Below are 17,362 nucleotides of genomic sequence, written 5' to 3'. Positions count from 1 at the left end.
CAACACTCTGAAGGGTTGGACATGGCCAACATGCACATGAGAAAATGCTCTGCATCACTTGCCATCAGGGAAATACAAATCAAAACCACAATGAGATACCACCTCACACCAGCGAGAATGGAGAAAATTAACAAGGCAGGAAACAACAAATGTTGGAGAGGATGCGGAGAAAAGGGAACCCTCTTACACTGTTGGTGGGAATGTGAACTAGTGCAGCCACTCTGGAAAACTGTGTGGAGGTTCCTCAAAGAGTTAAAAATAGACCTGCCCTACGACCCAGAAGTTGCACTGTTGGGGATTTACCCCAAAGATTCAGATGCAATGAAACACCGGGACACCTGTACCCCGATGTTTCTATCAGCAATGGCCACAATAGCCAAACTGTGGAAGGAGCCTCGGTGTCCATCGAAAGATGAATGGATAAAGAAGATGTGGTTTATGTATACAATGGAATATTACTCAGCCATTAGAAACGATAAATACCCACCATTTGCTTCAACGTGGATGGAACTGGACGGTATTATGCTGAGTGAAATAAGTCAATCGGAGAAGGACAAACAGTGTATGTTCTCATTCATTTGGGGAATATAAATAATAGTGAAAGGGAATATAAAGGAAGGGAAAAGAAATGTTGGGAAATATCAGGAAGGGAGACTCCTAACTCGGGGAAACGAACTAGGGGTGGTGGAAGGGGAGGAGGGCGGGTGTTGGAGGGGAATGGGTGACGGGCACTGAGGTGGGCACTTGACGGGATGAGCACTGGGTGTTTTTCTGTATGTTGGTAAATTGAACACCAATAAAAATTAATTAAAAAAACTATTATAGAAACAAAGAAAAAGTGAATCAAAATAAAAGTTATGCAGAACAATGTGTTCTGTTTTCTTAGATTCTATTCTTGTATATTTGATATTCACTAATAATAGGGCCAGACTAACAACCAAAGGGATGGGCATCTCCCCTACCAACCAGAGCCCAGAATCTGGACCATCCCCTACCTAACTTCCACATTCCAAGTCAATGTTTCTCCTGTCCTAAATCATCCAGGATCATCTACTAGACCATTAAATACCACCTCTATAACCCAGAGCCCGCATACATTATTCAAACTACCTAGTCCTCAGCTGTTTCTCATGCCCTCCTTTGCCATTCCTGCAGAAATTTGAATAAAAACTCTGGCTTACACTTCCCCTTACTCCTTCTTTCTATTTCTCCCCCAAACCTCATGATTCCCTATGTGTCCCTGCATGGCATAATGTGCTCCCTCCTCTTGGGAAATGCAAGAAAAAAGCTCTTTCAAAAGTATCATCTTCTCCACATCATCACTCAATCATCTCTATAAATTTATACCTTGAGCATACAATTACTACACTGTTGTAACAAAATTGTTGGTGAGAATTCCATTTTCAAACAAAAAGTATTCAAAAACCGGGGACTTTACTAAAATAAAATTTGTATATAATTGTTCTCATCCATATGAAAGAAAAAATAATACAAAGACCATGGAATCAAGTATTGCTCTCTAAAATACAATGCAGAACCATTTGTCAATATCTAATATAGAGGGTCGCCTGGGTGGCTCAGTGGTTGAGCATGTGCCTTTGGCTCAGGGCATGATCCAGAGTCCTGGGATCAAGTCCCACATCAGGCTCCCTGCATGGAGCCTGCTTCTTCTCCCTCTGCCTAGTCTCTGCCTCTCTGTCTATGTGTCCCTCATGAATAAATAAATAGAGCCATATATAACCTTATCTATATATGTATATATAAAATATAGAAACATGGATTAAAATAAAGATGTTAAAACTCTAAAATATCAGTGTTTCCACTGATTTTTATAAACTCAGCATAAATTATCTTAAGTAACTGATATGCTATAAAATGAAGCAATGTTTGCATACATTTTGGAAATCTTTCTGTTTATTTATTTCTTCCTAAATGCAAATATATCCAATATACAAAATTTTAAATACATATATAACAGTATTTCATTTTTTTAAAGCTTTCTTCCCTTCACCATTTTCCCTCCCTTCCTTTATATCCCTTGGATGTTCCTTATAGAATGTTATTCCTGATGACTTTTAGGGGACTCTTTTGACCTGATTTACTTTTTTCTGGTTTTGATATTTTATTTATTGTTTTTATATTCCCGAATTTGTTTTTAAACAGTAAATTAATTCTATTAACAAAAAAAGATATTTCCTACAAGATAATCATTGAATTTGGGAATAAGAGAGTAACAGAAATAAGATTGAGTTTAGTACATTTACAAAATAATACAGAAGATGAATAATTAAATGGCATGACCTTAATCATTAATGTAGGAGCTTTTCACAGACAAATAAATATCATCAGGATTTATTGTGATATTTTAATAACAGATATGCCCTTAACTCCATGCTAACTGTGCTGAATTCCTGCCGCACTAGAGTTAAGGCAAGTCTAAGGAGTTGGCTGCATGCCCACAATTAATGCCCAGAGATTTGGAGTAATACTTCTGGCTGATGCTCATGTGGTAGACAGATTACTAACAAGCCTAGCCTCCATCAAGAGATACCCCATTAAGGAATACAAAATTAATTTAACACTATCTCTCTTGACCCCACCCCAGCCTTTCTCTCCCTCCCCAGTTCTAGACTCTTCTACTTGGAAACACATGACTGACCTTTTATGTAGGACTTAAATTCTAATGCAGGAAAACTATGCCATTTCACCTCACTTTGAGTAACACTCAGTGCCCAGAACAGCATTGTTCTGTATAGGAATTCTCTAACATCAAAGCAAAAGCATACTTGTGTGACCAAAGGCTTATGTTTTCATAGAAAAAAAATTATCGTCAAAAAAAATCTTCCTATTTGAATAATTACAATCTTAACTACCATGTCTTCTTTGCTTTTTACATTTCCCAATTAGGAAGGAATACTACTTAATATTGCTGATTATGGAACATTTATTACTAATCCATGAGGCACAAGAATTTCTGGAATTTGCTTACTGGATATGTGTAACTTTATGCATATTCATGAAATCATAAATAAAAAGTATCTATCATAGTATAGTTGGGTCATTTAAGATACATTCTTATATTCCATTTTTGAAGAAGACATATAATTTGCTCATTAAAGCAAAACTACATAGAATGAGTCTTTAGTTATTCTTGGAGAATCCAATCAGTTATCAGTTACTTTGAATAGCTTGAAAAGTCTCTTATTCCTGATCCCATAATTTGGCATTATATAAATATCTTGCCCAAAGGATAATGCAAATCCTATTGCATAAGATGCTTCATTCTAATTGGAATATTGAACTCAAAGCTAAAATGTTGGTGTTTTCCAAATGTTCACACTTAAAGTCTCTAGTACAGATATCTCATTTATTGTGGCTCCCCTTAAGTGATTTGGAAAACAAAAGCGACTTTAAAGAAATATGTTTTGCTTTAAATTAAAACAGAAACAATTGTTGATTGATATCACAGGAAGACATCTGAAAGAAACACTATAACGATGAGGTCTCAGAAAAGCATATTCGTAGAAAAGCAAGTTCTAGGAATAAGTTATGCTATGAAAGTTTTTAAGCCCCACACAAGTGGAACAAGGTTTCAAATATGGCAGTATGAATCTCAACAGGAGCCCCTGTGGAACAGAAATATCAAGAAGGACACTTAGCATAGTTTGCAGAGCAGTGCCATAGAAAGTAGCAGCTTTTTGGAGGAGTGGGCTGAAAGCTTTGAGGACATGTTATTAGTAAAAGAGAAAGAGAGCATTTAAAAGATGCAGGAAACAATGCAAAAGTGAGTGAAAGGAATGGAATGATTAAAAGTTTTGTTGAGAAAAAAAATTCAATTTTCCATGGGCAGAGGTCCAGTGTGACAGCTACACTTGTCAAAAATCACAGGATGGGTATGACATGCTCCCTTATCAATTCCCCTTGTCCTGTGTTTTTTTTTTTTCTTTATTGCTTAATTTACCTCTTCTCTTTCATGAATTTCTGGCATATGGTCAATACCATTTGGAAATAACTGCTGCTGCTGCTGAATTTCATTTACAGAAAATGACAACACACATCTATAACTACATTTAACCTACTAAATATAAAAGTAAAAGCATATTAGCAAATGCCATCTCCTACCTACAAAGCAAAAGAAGACTGGCTCTGGGTATGTAGTGAATATCTGAAAACAAAAATGTGTTATAAGCCTGCAAATAAAGGAAATTATATTTTTATTTATATGATAATTTAGTCATTTTTAAGTAGATAGTGATAAACATTACATGTATTTTATGAATATATAATTTTAGTAATTAATTCTTTAAGTTTTTATGCCACTATAGCTTCTCTGATTTGTCAAATTATTTTACAGTCCATTAGAATCATGCATTATCAAGTGGGGACAATGAGTACTTTATTTTTATTGATTTATGTCAGAGACTAAGTGCTATTATTTTTATGTGTGTGGTGAAATAAAGCACTGAGAATCAACAAAACTTAATTCTGCTTCTGGGGTTTTAAATAATTGTTTATTGTGAAAAAATGTACATGTATTTCAAATATCTCATCACTCTAATGTGGAGGGAATGAATCATAGCCACTGCTTCATGCATTAAGCCTTAGACACACTTGCTACTTAAATTTGTATGTCTATAGCCATTTAAATTTTCTGTAACCCAGACCCATTGAGCAATGGAATTTAGTGCTTTGTAATAAACTGGGATTTTAAAAGGAAGAGGAAATTTGAATTATATGTGTATACAAAATAAATAAATAGGGGGGGATCCCTGGGTGGCTCAGTGGAATAATGCCTGCCTTTGGCCCAGAGAGTGATCCTAGAGTCCTGGGATCGAGTCCCACATCGGGCTCCCTGTATGGAGCCTGCTTCTCTCTCTCTATGTGTGTCTTTCATGAATAAATAAATAAAATCTTAAAAAAAAAAGAAATAAAGAGGGAATGATAATCTCTTCCTTGCTTTCTACATCTTGACACACCTTTCTCATAGATCAATAATTCTCCTTCACAGGAGAGATGTGACTTATATTGTAGGAGTTGCTTATTAAAAGCCCTTTATGGACCATTTCCACTGTGCAGAATCCCATATACCTTAATTAGATAGAGTATAAGAAGAGTTTATTTGTTTTTAATTATATACTAATGTAATCAATATAAAGCCCATCATAGCAGTCCATACCTGTTTCTAGATTTATAATGCCATAACTATTTTTTCTTAAATTTTATCTACTTAATGTTAAAATATCTTAGAAGGACAAAGGAAGGATGTGAATAGCATGGCTGTCATTGTCAAATTTCCTGCTAATATTTCAGGTAGGAAGAAAATCCTAATAATGATTTTACTCAACTGCTTCCTATCACTTAATGACATGTAATTTATAAATATTACACTAGTCTGATTTAATCTTGCTAAACTTCAGTTAATCTATGTGTTAATCTTGTCAAATCTGAAAGGAAATGGCACAAAACAATTTATTTAAAGGTAATTTAATGAATTTGCTGTTTATAGTGGTAGATGTAGAGTGGAACTAGAATGGATAGTTAAACCCCCAGAAACTAACAATAACTAGAAGCTATTATCATCTTTAGCTTTGCAGGAAAAGAGACTATTTTTATCTGAGGTAAGATAACCACAGAAATAGGGACCTCTGGAAGTCACTGTGGTCATAGAAAATGCAGCCATTGACAAAACAGTGGCCTTGCATGAGCAGAACAGGTGGAATAAATACTAAGCCTCTTTCACCCTATCTTTTGGTTAAAACTACAACCAATGGACAAAATATCTAGCTGTCAGCCTTCTAGAGCACAGAGGAGTCAAAAAATGGCTGAAAATCAGTTTTTTTACAGCACACTAGGTAAAGTCATCACAGGGATACACTAAAGTTAAAACATAATCCATATCTAAATACAATATTTAAACTTAGTTAAAATTTATTTCTCAAGGTTAAATTATTGCACAGAGAACTTTGAGAAGTATGCAATTCAATGTCAAACAACTTAAGGATTTACTTTCAATAACAGTCGTCTAACATCAGAATAAGACAAACAGATTCATTGCTACCTCACAAACCATCTCAGATTCTATTCCTGTAAAGAGAAAGAACAAAGGTATAAATCCCTGAATTTACTGTGAGAACTCTACACGGTCATTAAGCAAAAGATTCAGTAAAGAAATGACATGAAACCTAAAATACGGGTTATCTAACATTGAAATAGCACTCCTGGAAATTTACTGTGGGCAATATGTCAGACCAAATGCACTGGGAATAGACGAGGAACCTCTTAATTCAAAATGATTGGGTCCTGATAAAACATAATGACTTCATTAGGTTAGATGAATCTGCATCTGAGAAGAATGAGCAGTAAGAAGTAAATGTGGTTCTCTTGAAGGATTTTAGGGAGTAGAAACAAGGAATGGTAAATACACACAGACTCCTCATAGTCTATATTGAGAAAAAAAAAATCCTTGGAGAATAAAGAGGAGATAAAGACTTTTCAGACAAACAGTAACTGAGGAAATTTACCATTCATGAAACTGCCCTTCAAAAAGTGTTAGAAGTTCTTCAGGCAGAAGTAAAGTGCTATGGGCCAAAAAGTGGAAGGTTTGTAGAGAAATGGAGAATACTAGAAAAGGAATTTGTAGGTAAAATTTTTTTTTATTAGGGCAGATAAACAATTTAAGTGATAAATTTGGTACCCATAGCAGATAGTTACGTGAAATAAATGACAGTAATGCCATAAAAAACAGGAGAGATGAATTGGGAAGTCTTTAAAATATGGACCCTCCATTATGGAAGAAAACAGTATAGTGTTACTTGTAGGTGTTCTTAGCTGAAAACTGATAGGTAAATTCTTGAGCAACCACTTAAAAAAAAAATCTTGGAGGATGTTAGAGGAGAAATGGTTAATGCAATCAGACATGATGTTTGCTAATCAGTTACACTCCTTTTTGCTAACAGAAACTGGGTGATGTGGGTGTTATTTTTCACAATGATCCTTTAATGATAATTATATTTCAAAGGGATGGTACTCTGTCCCTCAAGAAATACATTTCTGTGTTATAGTGGCAAGAACGGCAGAGATTTTATATCACATAGGAGACAGAAAAAAATGCACACTTGCAAGTTTTCTAAAGTAAATCTAAGAAATGGGAGTTCAGAGGCCAAGTCAAGAAGAAACTTACCTATTGTTCAAACTGAAGGAAACAAGTATGCAGGCCATCTTAGCCAAAACTTATTCAGACCCATGAGAATTTGGGAGTTGTTTGAGATCCATTTGCTAATGAAACAAGAGACCATAAAGATATGGCATTTTTCCTTGCCTTGCCTAACTTTTACGTTTTTCTAGGACTTGTTTCAATTAGATGAGGCAGATTGAGGTGAGCTGATAGTTATATGGGCTGATGTTTATGAAGATTTAGGATTTCTCTTGCGATGATGTGTAATCTTATAAAACCTGCAGATTATATTTTGGGCAAGAAACTGAGAATAGACCTAGTGGCCGGCCATTGGGCCAAAATCCCATCATTGTGGATAAAGCATAAGCCTGTGTCCATTGCCTTTCAGGCTCAGGTGCCTTCTTAACTTTCTTAAAAAGTCTCATAATACCTGGTTAAATAAGCATCATTTCAGATATGGCATTCCAGGCCTGGCTTTTGCTGCTTAATAGCTTATTTTGACTATAAACTATTTTTAAAGATTTTATTTATTTATTCATGAGAGACACAGAGAGGCAGAGACACAGGCACAAGGAGAAATAGGCTCCCTGCAGGGAGCCTAATGCTGGACTCGATCCCAGAACCCCAGGATCATGACCTGAGCCAAAGGCAGACACTCAACCACCGAGCCACTCAGGTTCCCCTTAACTATAAACTCTTTAAAAATAGCAAGGATTCTTATTAATCTTTATGCAAATAACCATCTTACTATGGAAATAATAATACTCAACCAGAGGTTTCTGAATTCTGGGGAGTCAGGAAGGATGAAAAAAAATAAATTTTTCATTTCTATTTACAAAAGCATGATCTACTACTATTATGAGTTGTGGGATAGTTTAAGGGAAAAGAGAGCCATCTTGGATTGAGAAAATAAAATTTTAAGGTATCAACAATAGTTTTCAAAAAAGCTGCAATCATCTACCGCCATTTCATTCATTCCCTTGTAATTAATCCTTATTCCACATGATCTTGGGTTATCAATCTCATAGTTCCATCACAATTAAAATTCTGGATATACTAACTCAGTCCACTAATATGTTCTCAAAATTATTTAAGTAATAAGAAGTGTCACCAAGAAGTAGCTGGCATACTGCTTTTCCACAGGACTCTGAGCCAGTCCTTCTTTGTTGAAGATGTAGTTTGGCATGCAGATGATTTAAAACACTTTCAGGAAATCATTAGTATAAAACTAAACAAAAACAAAACAAACAAAAAACCTATCTGGAAACATATAACAAAGACTTAAAATATCTATTATTAAACTATGACTGGTGATTTTTTTAAGTAAATAATCTGATGAGAATTAATGACAAGAATAATGCAACTGAAAAGGAAGTTCGTTTTTTTCTGTGCCATGCAACAAGGTCAATCTAAAAAGATTTGGACAAAATATCTATAAATATGACTAAACATTTTCAAAGAAGGTTGGATAGTATGTCTAATTTATGAAAATGGATAAACATAATCCTTACCAAGAAAAAAAATCCTTAAATGTAAAATATAGCACCCTGACACATACTATACCAAGAATATACGATATAGATAGAACATACTAAGAATATATCATTATCAAGTAGCAGGATTCATTATGTCCAAAGTAGGTCTTACATAGATGCCTATATATTAATAAAACTTCATAAGTAAGTAGTGTGAATCCACAATTGAAAACTACTGGCTTAAAATATACTGGACTCAAATTAAAGAAGTTAAGTTGTAATCAGGTTAACATACATATATAAAAAACTAACTTTATAATTGAGGATAAAATAATGTTGTTATCTAACATAAGTCAAGGCAGGCCCGGATCCTGATCAATAGAAACATATCAGTGAAAATGAGGAAATTGACATAACTTTAGGAACTTCCCATACAGCATACAATTTCTCAAATATTTATGCTAATAACATTTACTCCTACACATTTAACCTAAGAAAGGCTGAACAGCAGATCTGAATTCATGATGCTTCCCAAGAAACCTATCGATAGGAATTTGTCAAATAAAACTATCTCTAGCATCTCTCTTTTTAAAACGTGAAACAAATTAAAACTTTGTGATGTTTCTGGAGCCCTCTGGGAAATCGTAAAAAAAAAAAAAATATTTTCATTCAAAATGGATCATTTAGGATGTGATTTTAAAAGGCAAAATATTAATATTTGTCAGGAGACTTGAACAATAAGTTAAATAAGATGCTGGCTTATTAAGAAAAAGTGCTTGATGATTTATTCAGGCAAAGAGACAAAAAATACAAATTTAAGCCAATACAGTAGGTCACATTATTGTAAAGAAACTTAACTCTTTCAAAAGTGTGATGTCTTGCTATCTTAAATAATCAAGAACACAGTAAAGTCAATGTAAATACGGAATATTATATTGATAGGACATGACATCTTTGTCTTTTATGCAGATTACTACAAAAGTGAAGAAAACCTTTTTGAAACCATTTATTAAAAGCAAACCAATAGGGCAGCCCTGGTGGCACAGCGGTTTAGTGCCACCTGCAGCCTAGGTGTGATCCTGGAGACCCGGGATAGAGTCCCACGTCAGGCTTCCTGCATGGAGCCTGCTTCTCCCTCTGCCTCTCTCTCTCTCTCTCTCTCTCTCTGAATAAATAAATCTTTAAAAAAAATAAATACAAAAATTAAAAAAAGCCAACCAATAGCTCAAGATATTTTTTATTTTAACAGAAAAAATAAAATTCTAACAATATATTAGTAAAATATCTCATAGTAAAGTTCTTTTTGATGATCTTATACATAAACCCACCAAATCCTAGCCAGCTTTGACCAGGAAAACAATTTCATTTCCATGAATTTTCTACAACTTTATATATCCACTCACATTTTGTCCAGCACTTTCCTCTCATTCCAGAATAATCATTTGTTTTTAGGACAGAAAAGTCCTCTCTTCCTTAAGAAATTCACATCCTGTGCACTTTGCAGACAAATTGTTCCTCTCTATAAGAAACAACAGGTGTTGGTGATGATATAGAGAAAGGGGAACCCTCTTACACTATTCATGGGAATGCAAACTTGTGTAGCCACTCTGAAAAACAGTATGGAGGATCCTCAAAAGTTAAAAATAGAACTATCCTATGACCTTGCAATTGCACTTGCTAGAGATTTACCCAAAGGATACAAAAATATTAATTATAAGGGATATATGCACCTCAATGTGTATAGTAGCATTATTAAAATAGCCATATTATGGAAACTTCCCAAATGTCCATTGACTGATGAATGGATAAAGAAAGTGGTACACACACACACACACACACACGAATATTAATCATAGATAAGAATGAAATCTTGCCATTTGCAATGACAATGGATTTAGCTAAAGAGTATTATGCTAAGCAAAATAAGAGAAAGACAAATACCATATGATTTCACTCACATGTGGAATTTTCAAAACAAAACAAGCAAAGGGAGGAAAAGAAGAGTGAGAGGCAAACCAAGAAACAGACTCTTAAAAATAGAGAACAAATCTATGATTACCAGAGGAGAGGTTGGTAGGGATATGAATTAAATAAGGATTAATAAGTGCACTTGTTGTGGTGAGCACCAAGTGATGTATGGAAGTATTGAATCACTATATTGTATACCTGAAACTAATATTACACTGTATGTTAGCTAACTGGAATTTAAATAAACATTTTAAAAGAAACCCAGAAACAAAAGACTAAATGTAATGTGTTATCCTAGATAGGATCTTGGAACAGAAGGACATTAGGTAAAAACTAAGGAAGTTTAAATAAAGTATGGACTTTATTTAATAATAACATATAAACATAGGTTCATTAATTGCAACAAATTTGCCACACTAATGTAAAAATTTTAGTAATAGAGGAAATTGTATATAGAGTTGGAGGGTATATCGAAGGAACTCTGCTCAATTTTTCATGAATTTAAAACTGCCCCAAATTAAAATTGTTATTAAATAAGATAATATATCAATAAAATAACAATACTTTAAAAACTACAAAGTGTTCCTTTCTGCCACTAATACTCCCATTCATATATATCAGTTATAACTTAACCACAGTAACTTCTCTTTCACAGAGAAAACTAAGGGATGGATACTTGTGAAATGTCATACACTTTGTTAGCATTCTTTAGCAGACTAGAGGAGCTTATGAATACACATTTCACAAATTTTTGTGTGAAATATGTTTCCCTTAGATTACAACTGCTCTAAGCACCAAAATTGAATAAAGACATAAACAGCCCCAAATATATGTACTCTGTAAAAATGAAAGGCAAAAAGTATATCATTTAAAAAATATTACAAAGTTTGCAAACAGATGGTGCTTATATGCAATTATATATTGCACTTTTTTACAAATGAATTTATAATTTAATAAAGGGATATTCAAAGCAATCAAAAAATTTTGTAAGTTTAGCATCATGTTTTTTAATTCAGTTAATGTAAGTTTCCGAAGGCAATTAGGGTGTGAATGCGTTTAATACTTTGATTTATCATTGTTGTTGTTGGGTTTTTTTTCCTTTTTTAAAGTAATGATGTTTTTCAAAGCCACATACAATTGTCACACAGTATAAGCCAAATTTTTGAAAATGACTTCAGTATGAAAGAAAAAACAACAATTAACTACCAACTGCTTCATGTTGTCTTATCTACAAGATTTCCAACTGTTCCTATATTTTAAAAAATCACATTGAAACTCTGCAATATCTATAAATATAATTTCATCACTGTTTCTAAAAACAAGCCTGTATCTTTGCGGGTTTTTTTTTTTTTTAGAGAATTTCACGAATTTATGTTGTCACTAAAGTATAAATGAATCTCAAAGGAAATATTAGAATTAATTTTTTCAGGTTTACAACTGAGATATTCACAAGCCATATCTAATAGCCTATCCTGGGAATAATTACTGGTAATGGGTATCCAAGGGAAATTATTGCCTGCTGCTGTGAATTAAGAGTGCCACAGGTGGTGTTCATCAATTAGAATGGGTTGGAGGAGAGTAGCAGTCTGAGCCAACACTCCTTAAGCTTGATTTGTGGGACCATTGTTTCTGGATGCTTAAAACATAAATTGGCTACTTACAAGAGTGACCTACAATTTTTTTTTCAAGCAAAACAAAATGGTGTATGTATAAACAAAACACAGATTTAGCACCACGTCTTTAATATGTGACAGTAAAATGCCTTCATGGTGTGGAAGAAACCCAGTTTAAAGACTTCTGAGTAAATATAAACTATACTAAATTAAGGTTAACAATGTATATTACAAGTTGTTTTGGTTTATTTTTGCATGAACTTAAAATAGTTATTAGCAAATTGCATTAATTAGTTTATAATATGTATCTCTAAACATTTCAGGTGTCCAGTGATTATATAAATAGCACAAATAAAGCCATTACTGTTATTTATCACAATATTTGAGAGAAATGTATGACATGTCATCAGGAAATTGCCTCCATGTGTTCTATAGTTCAAATAATAAGCACAGGGATGCTGTTTGGTTGGTTCTTCTTTACCATATAAAAATAACTGAATTTAATCCGTACAAATTTAGTTTATTAAAAAATAGACAACATAAAAATGAGATTTTGAGTAATGTTATTTGGGTGATTTTTTCAAATATTTTTCAATTCATTTTTTCTTGTAATTCCATTATTATAAAAGTCCTTGAGAGAAATTTTTTAGACAAATATCAGGTCAGCCTCCTAATTAAATAAAAAATACCAACTATATTATTCCTATGCCTGCTGCTAATTTTACTTTAAATATAAATTTTAGTTAGAGGACACATGTGAATATACATACTGTATAATATGAGTACTGATAAATAAGTTAAAATACTAACAGACTGAAAAGTAAGCAAACCAGAAATTGGAAGGTCCAGTTGGGATAAGATGGTGATTCCTATTTACCTCTGCCACAGAAATGCAAAACTAATTAAATTTTCTGTTGAGGTCTAAGATAACTGTGGACTGCTTTCCAAAGACAAACCAAGTAAAATGAAAAAGGAAACAATCTCAAAATATGATATAAAAGAGAAAAACTGAGAGTGTTAGAACAAATTCAGAGAGCTAAGCAAAAGTTTAAAATAGAGGGGGGAAACTTTTAAAATTCCACAAGCTCAAGAAAATTGTTTTGCATGCTATTTCCGAAGGTTGATTCATGAGTCATCTATATGGTCTAGTTGTAAGCTGAAAAAATTAAAATACCATTCTTCCCATTCAAATGGTTTGCTTTAAAAAACGGATAATTTGAAATTTATCTGAATTTAATATGAAGTCAAGTAGATATAACTAAAACAAATGCACAGAGATATTCCTATAAGAGGAAGAAAACAACTTACTGAGACAATATTTTCTTGTAGGGTAGTTAATTCAGTCTCTCAGAAGTGCTTAAAGTACTACCACAGCTATAACATGATTTAGTCAACAGTAGTGAACGATCTTGAATTAGGAAGTAGAAATTTCTGAAAAGCTCTTATTATTGGAAGTGGAATTAACTCACAGCAGCCCTGGGGTCTAATGGTAGTACTCCCATGAAATAATTATAGTTCTTCCATAAGAATAAATTATAAAAGGATATTAGTAAGATAAATGTAGAAAACACCAATTTTTCAGTTAGAGTTAAGTCAGGAAGGAAACTTCTCTGGGTATCTAAAGGAGAGGACACTTAATGCATCAGTTATGATGCAGTGGTTGAGAAGCTGAATTAATGTATGTGAATAATCCAGTCTAGTAGTAGTATGCTTATTTTACTCCTAGGGTGGAAGGACAAATGAAAGATGCAGTGTTACGGGAACCTAGAGGCCAGAGTTACCTGCAGAACTTGGAGTCACAACAGACCTATCTGGCAGGGACTATGCTATATACTGAATATTTATGCCCTCCACTCCCACTCATATGTTGAAACCTAATCTTCAATATAGTAGTATTTGGTGGTGGGGCACTGGAAGATTATTAGGTCATCAATGTGGAGCCCTCATGAATGGAATTAGTGCCTTTACAAAGAGAATTCTGGGAGCCTTTTCACCACTTTTGCCTTTTTGTGAGAGCATAGCAAGAACACAGCCATCTATAAACCAGGAAGTGGGCTCTCACTAGACCCTGACTCTGCTGGTGCCTTGATCTTGGACCTGCCAGGCTTCGCAACTGTGAGAAATAACTGTTGTTGAAGGCATCTGGTCTATAGTGTTTTCATTACAGGGGACCCAACAAAGACAGACTGCAACCACAGACTACATAGCCACTGCTAGACATGCAACCAAAGATAAAGAAGGAGGAGAGAAATTAATGCACTCCACACTTTCTCACAGCCAACTCCCCCCAACTTACCTCCTATCGACCAAATGGCTATTCATCCTGAGATACAGTGCAGAGCATGAGAAGGAAAGAACTGTTACTGAGGTAACAGTGTCCCACAAGAGATATACGATATACAATATATGGAAAGGTAAAGAGAAATTTTAGACAAGGTAATAAGGGAAAGCTTTCCTGCACAAGAGATTAAGAGGACTCTTTCATGGTTTTCCAAATTTTGCTTAATCATTCTTTCATTGTTGGATTGATTCAAGGTTCTCTTCTCAGAAACTGAGCTGTAGATGAACCAAATTTTTGTTTGTTTCATCAGTTCCTTCCTGACAGAATAACTGGGTCAATTTTTTTAAAGGTCTTCACATATATTTCATGAAAGCATCTCCAAAAGGTAATTAATTAATTCAAATTTCCAACAATAATGTAAGAATGTTTCAAATTTTTAAACCTTATGTGACATGGTGTTTTCATCCCTAATTTCATCCCTAATAGACGGCCAAACTCCACTCTAAGAATACAAAATATACATTATTCCTATGAAGAATTGAAGACACTATAAAATCAAAGAAATATTGAGAAAACTGGAAGCTCTACCGATTTCAATGTTCTAGAATAAGTTGTAGATATGATATTTATCCGGTTCTGAGATGCAGTTCTCTGTAAATGAAAATGTCAAGGAATAGTCCTCTGTAAAATAACATTCCCAAGCTTCAGTTCTGAACTTCTTCTAAAATCCACTATATTATAGGAGAGCTCTTTGGGATAGGGCACAAAATAACTCACTAGAGTCAAAGAACAATGCTATTCAAACTTACCCACTATTTCAATAAAAAGACAGTTAATAGAATGTTATTAGTAACTTATATTAAACCTAATAGTTTTTAAATTCATATTAGAGATAGGTGAAGGATTTGGTGAGACACATTTCTTTCCTTCAGCAGTGACAGTTTTTTTGATTTGCTGCTGGCTCCTGCAGATTTAACCAATAACTACAGTTGACCTTTATCTCAATGTATAGCTCACTATTCATCCATAGTGAAATGTACCATGTTGGTAATCATTTTCTTTTGAAATCATTTTAGTTTGTCAAAAGGGCAGGTTTTAAAAAGCAGGAACAAATCCCCTTAGGAATACATAGAAGCTGTATAGACTGTCTTTCATACTATTCAACCTTTTACTTACAAAAGGCTCTTTTAAACTCCAAGTCTCACGCCAACTGCATCAAAGAGAGTATGAAACAATGCCTTCTGTCAGTCACTTCCTTGCAATGGTTGAAGGGACCCCCACCCCACCATTATGAGCTGCATGTTTGAAAATAAACCTGCAGAGAGAATGTCACTCATATTGGTTCCAAAAATGAACTTCTTAATAAATTGAAATTTATATAATTTCAGTGATATTTATGCCCAAATTGATGAAGCCACATGACATAATAATAGGGAAAATATATGGCAAAAATCCAAAAGATGTTTATTTCTCCAATTTCCTAATTCAAAATGCTTTCTATATTAATCATCAATATTCTATACAAGTCTGTAGTTTTGTTTGCACTTCTGGGTCACCACCTCATATCTTTTCTACTCTACAAATTTGAGATGTTTTATTCTATATTATGTAGATGTAAAGTTTATTCTGTCTATAAAAATAAAGACAATTACTTGGGAGGAATCGCACTATTAGGAAAGAAAGTAATGGGAGATAGAACTCTCTTTGAGTTAGAGAAAGCTACTGTTTATTTTCTCCTTTAAATTGATTAAGCATATCCAAAAAAAAAAAGATGGAAATATAAAAACCATCCCTCAGATATTGTGCTTTTACTTATGTTCACCTGGAATAACACCAATTTTACTTGTTTTAATTAAATTACTACTCAGATTAAGGGCAGTCTGAAGTATCTCCAGGCTCTGATGAGGATCCTTTCTTGTATCTAGCAGGTCTATGACTGAAATGGACTTTAAATTGGAAGCAGAGAATTATGTACAAATGAAGTTATGAAGTCAGAGTGATTAAGGCAAGTGTGATGAGTAGAGTCAAGGGGACAGTTAAGGATAGGATACAAAAGAACTATGACATTTGCAGAGCAGAAAGTGATTTATGTGAATTTTTAGACTTGAGCTCAATGACTGACATCATATTTTAACCCAATAGTTTTTTTTAATTATAACTATTAAATGCTTTGCAGTGATGTATACAATGTGTTGGTAGGGATTCATAAATGTGACTTATGAACAGATCAGGATTATTATACTTGGAACTTTGACTAAAATTTTTGAAAAGAATTTTTGAAATCACTATAGCTAGAAACAAAAAAAACTTATTTACAATTATTGTATGGAATCAGACCATTTTAATGGAGTTTATAAGTCAATAATAGCTTTGTTTGGAGTGAAGCACAATCAACCAAGGCTAGAGTTTGTCCATAAAGATCATATAAAATTAAGGCAATTACTCTATCTCTACAACTCTATAGCCAACATAGAAAAGAGAAAAACCTACATTGAAAAGGAAAAATATATCTTTTAACAACTGCTATAAAAAAGTATATGGTAAAAGCATAGTTGCCAAGAAACTAACTTTACTTTGATTATGCATTCTAAAAGAACATTTGAACAGACATGCAGTTGTTTACTCCTTCTATATTAATCCAACATAGGTCAAATTGCAACAATCTGTTAGAAATTATTTCCTGAGCTTTCTAACTAATTCTACTTATATATGGCACTACATTAATCCAGATTATACTGAATTTTATTTTTAATTCATCACGCTTAAATGAACCATGAGTGTCATATTTCAAAATATTTAGATGATAATCAGCAAACTTATTTATATGCAGATATTTTAGTTGTGAATAAAT

Source organism: Vulpes vulpes, chromosome 6, assembly GCF_048418805.1.
Source record: "Vulpes vulpes isolate BD-2025 chromosome 6, VulVul3, whole genome shotgun sequence".
NCBI classification, from domain to species: Eukaryota; Metazoa; Chordata; class Mammalia; order Carnivora; family Canidae; genus Vulpes; species Vulpes vulpes.
Note: the sequence above shows the minus strand (reverse complement) of the source record.